Consider the following 15,166-nt stretch of genomic DNA (forward strand, 5'->3'; position numbering starts at 1 on the left):
TCAGTAGTGCTCAGGGGATTGTAGCAGTTCATCTGTTTGTGCCTGGGTCATTGCATGAGTACATGATTACTGACTAGATGATTAGAGTACTACAGGGAGAGTTCATGGTGAATGTATAAGTGCTTGTGTTTTGGCGCAGTGATTAGATAAGGACATGGAAATGGCTGGGTGATTGAAGGAGTGCATGGGTACTGACAAGGAGATGGCTGGACTGCATCATTAGTGCTCAGTGGATTGTAGCAGTGTATGTGTTAGTGCCTGGGGGATTGCATGAGTACATGGGTAGTGACTGAATGATTAGGGTACTGCAAGGACAGTGCATGGTGAATTTATTGGTGCTTGTGTTTTAGCGCAGTGATTAGATAAGGAGCTAGAACTGGCAGGGTGATTGGAAGAGTGCATGGGTAGTGACAATGAGATGGCTGGACTGCATCAGTAGTGCTCAGGGGATTGTAGCAGTGCATGTGTTTCTGCATGGGTCATTGCATAAGTACATGGGTACTGACTGGATGATTTGACTACTGCAAGGAGAGTGCATGGTGAATTTATAAGTGCTTGTGTTTTGGTGCAGCGATTAGATAAGGATATGGAACTGGCTGGGTGATTGGATGAGTGCATTGGTAGTGACAAAGAGATGGCTGGACTAGATCATTAGTGCTCAGGGGATTGTAGCAGTGCATGTGTTAGTGTGGGGGCCATTACATAAGTGCATGGCTACTGACTGGATGATTAGACTGCTGCAAGGAGAGCGCATGCTGAATTTATAAGTGCTTGTGTTTTGGCTCAGTGATTAGATAAGGATATGGAACTGGCTGGGTGATTGGAGGAGTGCACGGTTAGTGACAAGGAAATGGCTGGACTGCATCAGTAGTGCTCAGGGGATTGTACAAGTGCATGTGTCAGTGCCTGGGCCATTGCATAAGTACATGGGTACTCACTGGATGATTAGAGTACTGCAAGGAGAGTGCATGGTAAATATATAATTGCTTTGGTTTTGGGGGAGTGATTGGATTAGTACATGGTGCAGGCTGGGTGATTGGAGGAGTGCATGGGTAGTGACAAGGAGATGGCTGGACTGCATCAGTAGTGCTTAGGGGATTGTAGCAGTGCATGTGTTAGTGCCTGTGTCATTGCATGATTACATGGGTAGTGACTGGATGATTAGAGTACTGTAAAGAGAGTGCCTGGTGAATTTATAAGTGCTTGTGTTTTGGTGCAGTGATTAGATAAGGACATGGAACTGGCTGGGTGATTAGAGGAGTGCATTGGTAGTGACAAGGATATGTCTGGACTGCATCAGTAGTGCTCAGGGGATTGTAGCAGTGCATGTGTTAGTGCCTGGGTCAAATCATAAGTGCATGGGTACTGACTGGATGATTAGACTACTGCAAGGAGAGTGCATGGTGAATTTATAAGTGCTTGGGCTTGGCGGAGTGATTGGATAAATACATGGAACTGGCGGGGTGATTGGAGGAGTGCATGGGTAGTGACTAGAAGATGTCAGGACTGCATTAGTAGTGCTCAGGGGATTGTAGCAGTGCATGTGTTAGTGCTTGGGTCATTGCATGAGTACATGATTACTGACTGGATGATGAGAGTACTACAGGGAGAGTTCATGGTGAATTTATAAGTGCGTGTGTTTTGGCGCAGTGATTAGATAAGGACATGGAACTGGCAGGGTGATTGGAAGAGTGCATGGGTAGTGACAAGGAGATGGCTGGACTGCATCAGTAGTGCTCAGGGGATTGTAGCAGTGTATGTGTTTCTGCATGGGTCATTGCATAAGTACATGGGTACTGACTGGATGATTAGACTACTGCAAGGAGAGTGCATGGTGAATTTATAAGTGCTTGTGTTTTGGTGCAGCGATTAAATAAGGATATGGGACTGGCTGGGTGATTGGATGAGTGCATGGGTAGTGACAAAGAGATATGGCTGGACTGCATCAGTAGTGCTCAGGGGATTGTAGCAGTGCATGTGTTAGTGTGTAGGCCATTACAAAAGTACATGGCTACTGACTGGATGATTAGAGTACTGCAAGGAGAGTGCATGGTAAGTTTATAATTGCTTTGGTTTTGGTGGAGTGATTGGATAAGTACATGGTGCAGGCTGGGTGATCGGAGGAGTGCATGGGTAGTGACAAGGAGATGGCTGGACTGCATCAGTAGTGCTTAGGGGATTGTAGCAGTGCATCTGTTAGTTCCTGTGTCATTGCATGATTACATGGGTAGTGACTGGATGATTAGAGTACTGTAAAGAGAGTGCCTGGTGAATTTATAAGTGCTTGTGTTTTGGTGCAGCGAATAAATAAGGATATGGAACTGGCTGGGTGATTGGATGAGTGCATGGGTAGTGACAAAGAGATGGCTGGACTGCATCAGTAGTGCTCAGGGGATTGTAGCAGTGCATGTGTTAGTGTGTAGGCCATTACATAAGTACATGGCTACTGACTGGATGATTAGAGTACTGCAAGGAGAGTGCATGGTAAATTTATAATTGCTTTGGTTTTGGTGGAGTGATTGGATAAGTACATGGTGCAGGCTGGGTGATTGGAGGAGTGCATGGGTAGTGACAAGGAGATGGCTGGACTGCATCAGTAGTGCTTAGGGGATTGTAGCAGTGCATCTGTTAGTTCCTGGGCAGGAGGGACGGATCAGAGGCATTACAATGGAACAGACAAGTCAGGAGGGAGGGAATATGGGTCTGCACATGGAAACAGAGGGCTGGGGGCAAGGGGGCAGGGCAGGAGCAGCAAGATGACCATGGAGGTCAGGCAGGATGGGCACTGGAAACAAGACACACCATGGAGAGCAACAGTGAGACTATGATGGCATACACACAGACCATGGAGGGAAGGTGGGAGGGGGTCAGGGGCAGCTAGCTGACCACACAGGGAAGGTAGGAGGGGCCATGGCAGCACAGAAGACCATGCATGGCAAGCGGGAGGGTTAGTGGCAGCACAATGGCTATGATGGGCAAGAAGGAGGCTGCAGGGGCATGCACAAAGGACCATCGAGGATAGAAGGGACCTGGGTACAGACAAGAGAGTTCAGGGGAAGGGGCCTCACAACAGACCGCATGGGGCAGGCAGGAGGAGCGGTTGCAGAACAACAGACCAAGGAGGGTAGAAGGGTGTGGCAGTAAAATGGACCATGAAGGACAGGAGGAAGAGGATAGGGGCATGGGATGTGGACAGGCAGGGTGGAGGTGTCAGGGACAGGTTACAGTCATCTGACAATGCTAGGCAGGTGGGAGGGGAGTGGCAGCTCAACAGAACACTCAGAGTAGATAGGAGTGGCAGGTCCATGGAACATGGTGGGCAAATAGGATGGAGCAGGGGCATGCACAAAGACATCGGGGAGCAGGGGGAGGGAAAATAGGGGCAGCAAGCTAAGCACAGAGGCTAAGCAGGAGGTCAATGATGGGCCATAGAATTGGGCAATGGAGGGCAGGAGGAGTGCACTGGTACATAATGCTAAATGGAGGGCAGTGGCAGCACATCAGACCATGCATGGCAGGAGGGAGGAGGCTAGTCCATGGATTCAGACAACGGAGGATAGGGAGGAGGTGGATGGGGCAACAAGCTAACTGTTCAGAGTAGGTGAGTATTGGGAACTTTATTGTTTTTAAAATGTGTGTCTGTGCAAACTACTTAAAATATGAACAAGTATGCAGCATAATCTCACTTTCATTCAGGAAGAAGAGGACGTTTGGGACTGTGACTCCAGGCTCACTTGGCAGAAACACCCCCTGACCCTCCACCCCCCATCGCAAAATGTAATACCTGTGAAAAGGGTAGGTGGACGCAGTGTTATATAGAACATAGTCCTGAGAGAATGATTGAAAATGAAAACTAGATATAGTATATGGTATAAACTATGAACTATGAACCAAAAAGTGTGATATAAGATGAACCGGGGTGTGAAATATAATATGCAATACATTGTGCGCAATGACAGATTCATTGGAGAGCGCGAGATAGCACAGGCACTAGCGCATGCTATGCGATATGCCCCTTGGAATGTAATATGCACAGGGCAGTGGTGTGTAACCTAACTAGTCTCTAAAGTTGTAATATAAAATATGTGCTGGGGAGTGTAATGTTGCATATGCACTTTGACAAAGATATGGATCCCAGATTGTAATATGTATGGCATAGCGCTGTGCATTATAACATAGGCATCGAGGAAGGCACGTTAGATGGGGCAATATAACCCGTGCGAAGGCAAGTGTGGCATTGCATATTCACAGGGTTGTGTTACAGTGCACATGGGCTAGAGAGTGTCATAGCATACACACTAGCTGGTGGAATACAACACAGAGGTGTGTGGCACTTGGCGGGTACTGGTGGGTGTAACACAGCTGTGACTCTCAAGTGCGGTTCGTCTCCTTTCCAGAGAGTAAAATAAAAAGTATTACACATCCGGCGGTGGATGTGTGTTTTATTAACTGTGAGGGAGGTTTCTTGCATAGTTTGGTCGAATTTTAGTTGAATCCCCTTTGAATGGCTTGGTGTGCGTGTGTATTAAATGTGCCCGTCAATAGCTACCCATGTTTGTCTTCTTGGAGAGTACCCACGGACGGGGGCGCAGGGATTAGGCACGGTAGGACGTTAAACACGTCAGAGCTTCACTAGCGGTCTAAATACATTCCACAAGGATTCATTGTGTGCATAGTCGCCTTTTAATGAATATCACGCAAATCGTCATGGTGATAGGTACATACGGTTTGTCCAGCGTGTCCTAGGTGTTTTTATAAACATATATTTTTTTTAAATAATAAAAAACAAAGGCCGGCCCCGGGGGATGTGGTCCCTGGGGCCATAAGTGGCCTGAGGAGGAATTGGGCAACGCAGCCCCCTCCTAAAGAATAAAAAAAAAAAAAAGGCCATGACCCGGGGGTTGGGGTCCCCGGGGCCGATTAAGGACTTGAGAGGGGGGTCACGCGGCCCCCTTCCAAATTAATTTTTTTCAACAAAAAAAATTAGGGTGCAGGCCCTGGTGGATGTGGTCCCCAGGGCCAATAAATTAGAAAAAGAAGGGGGGCCACACAGCCCTCCTTCTTAAAAAAATAAAATAAATAAAAGACCGGCATCGCGCCGGAGGCCATGCCCCCTCCTTGCAGCACTCTGCAAATGCGCCCCCTGGCCAATTGTAAGTTGGGGACTTAATTCCCCTTCAATACTGAGAGTCCCTGAGGGCCAACTAGCTCAACAGGTATCTCCAGTATGCGCCAGGGAGCTGCGTTGCAGACAGGTGTTCTGAGGCCATGCCCCTTTTTACACCTCTATGCCATGCAGCTCTGTGGTGCTTACTGGAGGTACCTAGTGGGCTAGTTTGACCCTAGGGACCCTTAGGATTCAAAGGGACATAATCTCTCAACTTAGAAAGGCCACAGGGCGCGTTTACACAGTGGTGAAGGGAGGGGACGGGGCCTGAGGTGACGTGTGCAAACACGCTCTGTGAAGCGTTTTAAGTTGGGGAAATAATTCCCTTTCAATCCTAAGGGACCCTGGGGGCCAACTAGCCCACCAGGTGCTTCCAGTAAGCGCCACTGCTCTGCGTTGCAGAGAGGTGGTGCAGGCCTTGCCCCTTTTTACACCTCTCTGCAATGGCGCTTACTGGACGTACCTAGTGGGCTTTTTTGCCCCCAAGGACCCTCAGGATTCAAGGGGACTTAATCTCCCAATTTAAAATGGCCACAGCGCGTGTTTACACAGTGGGGAAGGGAGGGGACGGGGCCTGAGGTGACGTGTGCAAACACACCCTATGGCGCGTTTTAAGTTGGGGAAATACTTCCCCTTCAATCCTGAGGGCCCCTGGGGGCTAACTAGCCCACCAGGTGCTTCCAGTAAGCGCCACTGAGTTGCGTTGCAGAGAGGTGGTCCAGGCCGTGCTAATTTTTACACCTCTCTGCAATGGCGCATACTGGACGTACCTAGTGGGCTTTTTTGCCCCTAGCGAACCTCAGGATTCAAGGGGACTTAATCTCCCAACTTAAAATGGCCACAGGGCGTGTTTACACAGTGGGGAAGGGAGGGGACGGGGCCTGAGGTGACGTGTGCAAACACGCCCTATGGCACGTTTTAAGTTGGGGAAATAATTCCCCCTCAATCCTGAGGGCCCCTGAGGGCTAACTAGCCCTCCAGGTGCTTCCAGTAAGCGCCACTGCGCTGCGTTGCAGAGAGGTGGTCCAGGCCGTGCCACTTTTTACACCTCTCTGCAATGCAGCTCTGTGGTGCTTACTGGAGGTACCTAGTGGGCTAGTTGGACCCTAGGGACCCTCAGGATTCAAGGGGACTTAATCTCCCAACTTAAAATGGCCACAGGGCGTGTTAACACAGTGGGGAAGGGAGGGGACGGGGCCTAAGGTGACGTATGCAAACATGCCCTGTGGCGCGTTTTAAGAGGTAGTTTTAATCCCCTGCCCTATTATATACTAGGGGCTTACAGAGGAGGTCATGCTGATCACAGGGGGACCCCAACGCATACTGTTCCCTAATGTATGTAGGTGTTTTCACTGTATTCTGAGTGTCTTTTAACATAGCACTGGCTCTAGGACTGGTTAGTCAGACTCAGTTACCACCAGTATCCGTCTGAAAAAGTTGAGGGTACAGGATGATTTTGTAACAAGGCTTCTTTCTGCTCTTCTGTTTGTTCTTTCTGCACGTTATCCTTTTTTCTGCACTTTTCTTCGTCTTTGAGGACTTCTGTTGCTTTTTTCTGCATTTCTTTTTTTTCTTTCTGTGCGTTTTTTCGTTTTTCTTCACATGTCCTATCTCTGTAGGTATAGTTAGAGATTAGCATTTAAAAAACCTTTGAAAGTCACTGAAAAAACCATATGTTTCAGGCACGTTATAGTTAGGAATTAGCGTTTAAAAAACCTTAAAAATTCACTGAAAAACCATAGGTTTCAGGGGTGTTATAGTTAGCTGGACTTTTCACTTGTACAAAACCATTGAAATTCCCCCGTTATAGTTAGTTCAGCTAACTATAACTCGCGCGCCCGCAATGCACTGCTGATGACATCACATATTACATCACTCATGACATGGTCAGTGACATCACTCATGACATCACTGATGACATCTCAAATGACATCACTGATGACATCATCCTTGTGATTGAGAGGCAGACCTCCTCTCCCCCTAATATAACCTTTGATACACACATTCAAAAATAGAAACTAACATTTTCAAAACAATGGACATACCAATATCAGTTACAACAACCTATTCAGTAATTCTAAGATCCACATACACATCCACTCATTCACCAACAGTCATATACAGTCACTCATACATGTACTCACTCATCATATGTACTCTTACACCTATACATCCTGTTACACAAAGCCACTCATCCATAGAGTTACTCACACACATAGTCACTCATGCTAATAAAGAATCAAACATCCATTTACTTGCATATACAGTTATACACATACCATCACACTTACTTCTCCAGAAACTTACACATACTTAGTCTTTTCAACAATCACTTATAGAAACACATACTTATTCATACAGGAACTCTTTCAATCTCTCACTCTCACATATACTCACTTATATACACCAATAGTCACATATACTAGTTTAAAACATATGTAGTTACTCATAAAGACACCATTGAGACAGTCATTCACTCAGTAACACACCCATGCACACACTCATCCACCCATACAGTCCTGCACACATGCTGTCTTCAACACATACAAACAGCGAGTCACTCATGCATGCACCTATGCACTACGTAATACCCCCCACAGAACCATACAGACACTCAGACACTCATACTGATACTCAAAAAAACAACTAATAACCTATATAAACACTCATGTAGCTACTTACCAACCCATGCAGCCACTCATACACAAAGTGAGAGACTTATACAGATATTTACATATTCAAACATTACTCACTAAGCCATGTATTCACTAAGATACACTTAATCAGTCATTTATACAATCAATTTTTCAAAAACAAATCATCCATTTAAACACTTATATACCCATTTATTCTTCCATCGACCTTGAGATATACATATATAAAACATATGTAATTTTCAGAAAAACACACATTCACTGGATGATGTCATCAGCGATGTCATCAGTGATGTCATCAGAGATGTCATCAGTGATGTCATCAGTGATGTCACTGACCATGTCATGAGTGATGTAATATGTGACGTCATCAGCAGTGCATTGCGGGCGCGCGAGTTATAGTTAGCTGAACTAACTATAACAGGGGAATTTCAATGGTTTTGTACGAGTGAAAAGTCCAGCTAACTATAACGCCCCTGAAACCTATGGTTTTTTCAGTGAATATATATATATATATATATTTTTTTCCTCCACTCTCTGGTACAGAAGTCGCAGCTCCAAATCAGCGAGTGCGTCGTTGTTAAAGGACCACCAAAGCACGGCCCATTAAAAATTAGCAAGGTTAGTCATATAAATAAGGATTAACAACGCCATGTACTGGCCAGATAAATGTAATCAGTCAGCTGGTAAGACGCGTTTCGCCTGTCCTGCAGGCTTGATCACAAACAACTTTACCGTTTACAATTGACCATTTTAAATAAAGTGCTCTGTAGCGTGTCACATGATATGACTACAAAAAAAGTGCATTAGACAAAATACTCGTAGTTTTACACACAGAACTGTTCAACTTGCAATTGAGTATATATAAATCAATACAAAGAATTACATTTCAATGTTCAGCCACATTATGCTTTTCACCAAATGAACTTCATAGGTAAATGCTTTTTTTAAAAACCATTTGCTAAAAATAAATAAAAAAATTAGTACTTATTTAAACACACGTTATCGCAAAATTGGTATTGCGCGATACGTTTATAAAAAATATCGCACTGTTATCAAGATCACAGTCTGCTGATAACCACATGATTCAATAATCTGCGCTTGCACAGGATGTATATTATACCCACACAGGCTAGATAAGCAGGTAGTTTGCAACTATTTTTTTAATAATATTGATGGGTAACTATTCAATTAATCGAATTTTACAGCAGACTGTGATTTTGATAACAGTGCTTCACACCAATGGACAATCTAAACTTTGTGAATGTATGTATCGTTCACTAACCCATGCATTCAGTAAGACACATTTAATCACTCACTCATACAGTCAGTCACGGACCTACTAAATCATCCATCCGGACACTTATACACCAACCCATTCTTCAATACACCTTGGCATATATATAAAACATATTTAAACTTTATAGAAACACACTGTCACTGGATGATGTCATCAGTGATGTCATTTGACATGTCATCAGTAATGTCATCAGTGATGTCACTGACCATGTCATGAATGATGTAATATGTGACGTCATCAGCAGTGCATTGCGGAGTCGCGAGTTATAGTTAGTTGAACTAACCATAACAGCCGAATTTCTCTGGTTTTGTATGAGTGAAATGTCCAAATAACTATGATGCCCCTGAAACCTGTTGTTTTTTCAGTGAATTTCAAAGGTTTTTTAACTGCTAATTTCTAACCATAACGTCCCTGAAACCTATGGTTATTTCAGTGAATTTCAAAGGTATTTTAAATGCTAATTTCTAACTATGCCTACAAAAGGTAGGACATGTGAAGAAAGAGGAAGAAAAGTGCAGAAAGAAGCAAGACAAATGCAGAAAGAGGTAATAGAAGTCCAGAAAGACAAAGAAAAGTGCAAGAAGAAGCAAGAGATGTGCAGAAAGAACCAACAGAGGAGCAGAACGTGCTCATGTGCCCCCAACTTTTTACTTATGGGTACTGGTGGTAACTGACTCTGACTAACCAGGCCTAGAGCCAGTGCTATGCTAAAAGACACTTAGAATACAGTGAAAACACCTATATACACTAGGGAACACTGGGTGTTGGGGTACCCCTGTGATTAGCATGGCCTCCTCTGTATTTGCCATGAGTTAGTGCCTGGGTCATTGCATGAGTACATGGGTAGTGACTGGATGATTAGAGTACTGCAAGGAGAGTGTATGCTGAATTTATTAGTGCTTGTGTTTTGGCGCAGTGATTAGATAAGGACATGGAACTGGCTGGGTGAGTGGATGAGTACATGGGTAATGACAAGGAGATGGCTGGACTGCATTAGTAGTGTTCAGGGGATTGTAGCAATACATGTGTTAGTGCCTGGGTCATTGCATGAGTACATGGCTAGTGACTGGATGATTAGAGTACTGCAAGGAGAGGGCATGGTAAATTGATAAGTGCTTGCATTTTGGCACAGTAATTAGATACGGACATGCTGCTGACTGGGTGATTGAAGAAGTGCGTGGGTAGTGGCAAGGAGATGACTGGACTGCATCAGTAGTGCTCAGGGAATTGTAGCAGTGCATGTGTTAGGGACTGGGCCATTGCATAAGCACATGGGTACTGACTGGATGATTAGAGTACTGAAAAGAGAGTGCATGGTAAATTTATAAGTGCTTGGGTTTTGGTGGAGTAATTGGATAAGTACATGGAGCTGGCTGGGTGACTGCAGAAGTGCATGGGTAGTGGCAAGGAAATGGCTGGACTGCATCAGTAGTGCTCAGGGGATTGTAGCAGTTCATCTGTTTGTGCCTGGGTCATTGCATGAGTACATGATTACTGACTAGATGATTAGAGTACTACAGGGAGAGTTCATGGTGAATGTATAAGTGCTTGTGTTTTGGCGCAGTGATTAGATAAGGACATGGAAATGGCTGGGTGATTGAAGGAGTGCATGGGTACTGACAAGGAGATGGCTGGACTGCATCATTAGTGCTCAGTGGATTGTAGCAGTGTATGTGTTAGTGCCTGGGGGATTGCATGAGTACATGGGTAGTGACTGAATGATTAGGGTACTGCAAGGACAGTGCATGGTGAATTTATTGGTGCTTGTGTTTTAGCGCAGTGATTAGATAAGGAGCTGGAACTGGCAGGGTGATTGGAAGAGTGCATAGGTAGTGACAATGAGATGGCTGGACTGCATCAGTAGTGCTCAGGGGATTGTAGCAGTGCATGTGTTTCTGCATGGGTCATTGCATAAGTACATGGGTACTGACTGGATGATTTGACTACTGCAAGGAGAGTGCATGGTGAATTTATAAGTGCTTGTGTTTTGGTGCAGCGATTAGATAAGGATATGGAACTGGCTGGGTGATTGGATGAGTGCATTGGTAGTGACAAAGAGATGGCTGGACTAGATCATTAGTGCTCAGGGGATTGTAGCAGTGCATGTGTTAGTGTGGGGGCCATTACATAAGTGCATGGCTACTGACTGGATGATTAGACTGCTGCAAGGAGAGCGCATGCTGAATTTATAAGTGCTTGTGTTTTGGCTCAGTGATTAGATAAGGATATGGAACTGGCTGGGTGATTGGATGAGTGCATTGGTAGTGACAAAGAGATGGCTGGACTAGATCATTAGTGCTCAGGGGATTGTAGCAGTGCATGTGTTAGTGTGGGGGCCATTACATAAGTGCATGGCTACTGACTGGATGATTAGACTGCTGCAAGGAGAGCGCATGCTGAATTTATAAGTGCTTGTGTTTTGGCTCAGTGATTAGATAAGGATATGGAACTGGCTGGGTGATTGGAGGAGTGCACGGTTAGTGACAAGGAAATGGCTGGACTGCATCAGTAGTGCTCAGGGGATTGTACAAGTGCATGTGTCAGTGCCTGGGCCATTGCATAAGTACATGGGTACTCACTGGATGATTAGAGTACTGCAAGGAGAGTGCATGGTAAATATATAATTGCTTTGGTTTTGGGGGAGTGATTGGATTAGTACATGGTGCAGGCTGGGTGATTGGAGGAGTGCATGGGTAGTGACAAGGAGATGGCTGGACTGCATCAGTAGTGCTTAGGGGATTGTAGCAGTGCATGTGTTAGTGCCTGTGTCATTGCATGATTACATGGGTAGTGACTGGATGATTAGAGTACTGTAAAGAGAGTGCCTGGTGAATTTATAAGTGCTTGTGTTTTGGTGCAGTGATTAGATAAGGACATGGAACTGGCTGGGTGATTAGAGGAGTGCATTGGTAGTGACAAGGATATGTCTGGACTGCATCAGTAGTGCTCAGGGGATTGTAGCAGTGCATGTGTTAGTGCCTGGGTCAAATCATAAGTGCATGGGTACTGACTGGATGATTAGACTACTGCAAGGAGAGTGCATGGTGAATTTATAAGTGCTTGGGCTTGGCGGAGTGATTGGATAAATACATGGAACTGGCGGGGTGATTGGAGGAGTGCATGGGTAGTGACTAGAAGATGTCAGTGCTGCATTAGTAGTGCTCAGGGGATTGTAGCAGTGCATGTGTTAGTGCTTGGGTCATTGCATGAGTACATGATTACTGACTGGATGATGAGAGTACTACAGGGAGAGTTCATGGTGAATTTATAAGTGCGTGTGTTTTGGCGCAGTGATTAGATAAGGACATGGAACTGGCAGGGTGATTGGAAGAGTGCATGGGTAGTGACAAGGAGATGGCTGGACTGCATCAGTAGTGCTCAGGGGATTGTAGCAGTGTATGTGTTTCTGCATGGGTCATTGCATAAGTACATGGGTACTGACTGGATGATTAGACTACTGCAAGGAGAGTGCATGGTGAATTTATAAGTGCTTGTGTTTTGGTGCAGCGATTAAATAAGGATATGGGACTGGCTGGGTGATTGGATGAGTGCATGGGTAGTGACAAAGAGATATGGCTGGACTGCATCAGTAGTGCTCAGGGGATTGTAGCAGTGCATGTGTTAGTGTGTAGGCCATTACAAAAGTACATGGCTACTGACTGGATGATTAGAGTACTGCAAGGAGAGTGCATGGTAAATTTATAATTGCTTTGGTTTTGGTGGAGTGATTGGATAAGTACATGGTGCAGGCTGGGTGATCGGAGGAGTGCATGGGTAGTGACAAGGAGATGGCTGGACTGCATCAGTAGTGCTTAGGGGATTGTAGCAGTGCATCTGTTAGTTCCTGTGTCATTGCATGATTACATGGGTAGTGACTGGATGATTAGAGTACTGTAAAGAGAGTGCCTGGTGAATTTATAAGTGCTTGTGTTTTGGTGCAGCGAATAAATAAGGATATGGAACTGGCTGGGTGATTGGATGAGTGCATGGGTAGTGACAAAGAGATGGCTGGACTGCATCAGTAGTGCTCAGGGGATTGTAGCAGTGCATGTGTTAGTGTGTAGGCCATTACATAAGTACATGGCTACTGACTGGATGATTAGAGTACTGCAAGGAGAGTGCATGGTAAATTTATAATTGCTTTGGTTTTGGTGGAGTGATTGGATAAGTACATGGTGCAGGCTGGGTGATTGGAGGAGTGCATGGGTAGTGACAAGGAGATGGCTGGACTGCATCAGTAGTGCTTAGGGGATTGTAGCAGTGCATCTGTTAGTTCCTGGGCAGGAGGGATGGATCAGAGGCATTACAATGGAACAGACAAGTCAGGAGGGAGGGAATATGGGTCTGCACATGGAAACAGAGGGCTGGGGGCAAGGGGGCAGGGCAGGAGCAGCAAGATGACCATGGAGGTCAGGCAGGATGGGCACTGGAAACAAGACACACCATGGAGAGCAACAGTGAGACTATGATGGCATACACACAGACCATGGAGGGAAGGTGGGAGGGGGTCAGGGGCAGCTAGCTGACCACACAGGGAAGGTAGGAGGGGCCATGGCAGCACAGAAGACCATGCATGGCAAGCGGGAGGGTTAGTGGCAGCACAATGGCTATGATGGGCAAGAAGGAGGCAGCAGGGGCATGCACAAAGGACCATCGAGGATAGAAGGGACCTGGGTACAGACAAGAGAGTTCAGGGGAAGGGGCCTCACAACAGACCGCATGGGGCAGGCAGGAGGAGCGGTTGCAGAACAACAGACCAAGGAGGGTAGAAGGGTGTGGCAGTAAAATGGACCATGAAGGACAGGAGGAAGAGGATAGGGGCATGGGATGTGGACAGGCAGGGTGGAGGTGTCAGGGACAGGTTACAGTCATCTGACAATGCTAGGCAGGTGGGAGGGGAGTGGCAGCTCAACAGAACACTCAGAGTAGATAGGAGTGGCAGGTCCATGGAACATGGTGGGCAAATAGGATGGAGCAGGGGCATGCACAAAGACATCGGGGAGCAGGGGGAGGGAAAATAGGGGCAGCAAGCTAAGCACAGAGGCTAAGCAGGAGGTCAATGATGGGCCATAGAATTGGGCAATGGAGGGCAGGAGGAGTGCACTGGTACATAATGCTAAATGGAGGGCAGTGGCAGCACATCAGACCATGCATGGCAGGAGGGAGGAGGCTAGTCCATGGATTCAGACAACGGAGGATAGGGAGGAGGTGGATGGGGCAACAAGCTAACTGTTCAGAGTAGGTGAGTATTGGGAACTTTATTGTTTTTAAAATGTGTGTCTGTGCAAACTACTTAAAATATGAACAAGTATGCAGCATAATCTCACTTTCATTCAGGAAGAAGAGGACGTTTGGGACTGTGACTCCAGGCTCACTTGGCAGAAACACCCCCTGACCCTCCACCCCCCATCGCAAAATGTAATACCTGTGAAAAGGGTAGGTGGACGCAGTGTTATATAGAACATAGTCCTGAGAGAATGATTGAAAATGAAAACTAGATATAGTATATGGTATAAACTATGAACTATGAACCAAAAAGTGTGATATAAGATGAACCGGGGTGTGAAATATAATATGCAATACATTGTGCGCAATGACAGATTCATTGGAGAGCGCGAGATAGCACAGGCACTAGCGCATGCTATGCGATATGCCCCTTGGAATGTAATATGCACAGGGCAGTGGTGTGTAACCTAACTAGTCTCTAAAGTTGTAATATAAAATATGTGCTGGGGAGTGTAATGTTGCATATGCACTTTGACAAAGATATGGATCCCAGATTGTAATATGTATGGCATAGCGCTGTGCATTATAACATAGGCATCGAGGAAGGCACGTTAGATGGGGCAATATAACCCGTGCGAAGGCAAGTGTGGCATTGCATATTCACAGGGTTGTGTTACAGTGCACATGGGCTAGAGAGTGTCATAGCATACACACTAGCTGGTGGAATACAACACAGAGGTGTGTGGCACTTGGCGGGTACTGGTGGGTGTAACACAGCTGTGACTCTCAAGTGCGGTTCGTCTCCTTTCCAGAGAGTAA

This window comes from Triturus cristatus, chromosome 8 (genome assembly GCF_964204655.1).
Source record: "Triturus cristatus chromosome 8, aTriCri1.1, whole genome shotgun sequence".
Classification (NCBI taxonomy): Eukaryota; Metazoa; Chordata; class Amphibia; order Caudata; family Salamandridae; genus Triturus; species Triturus cristatus.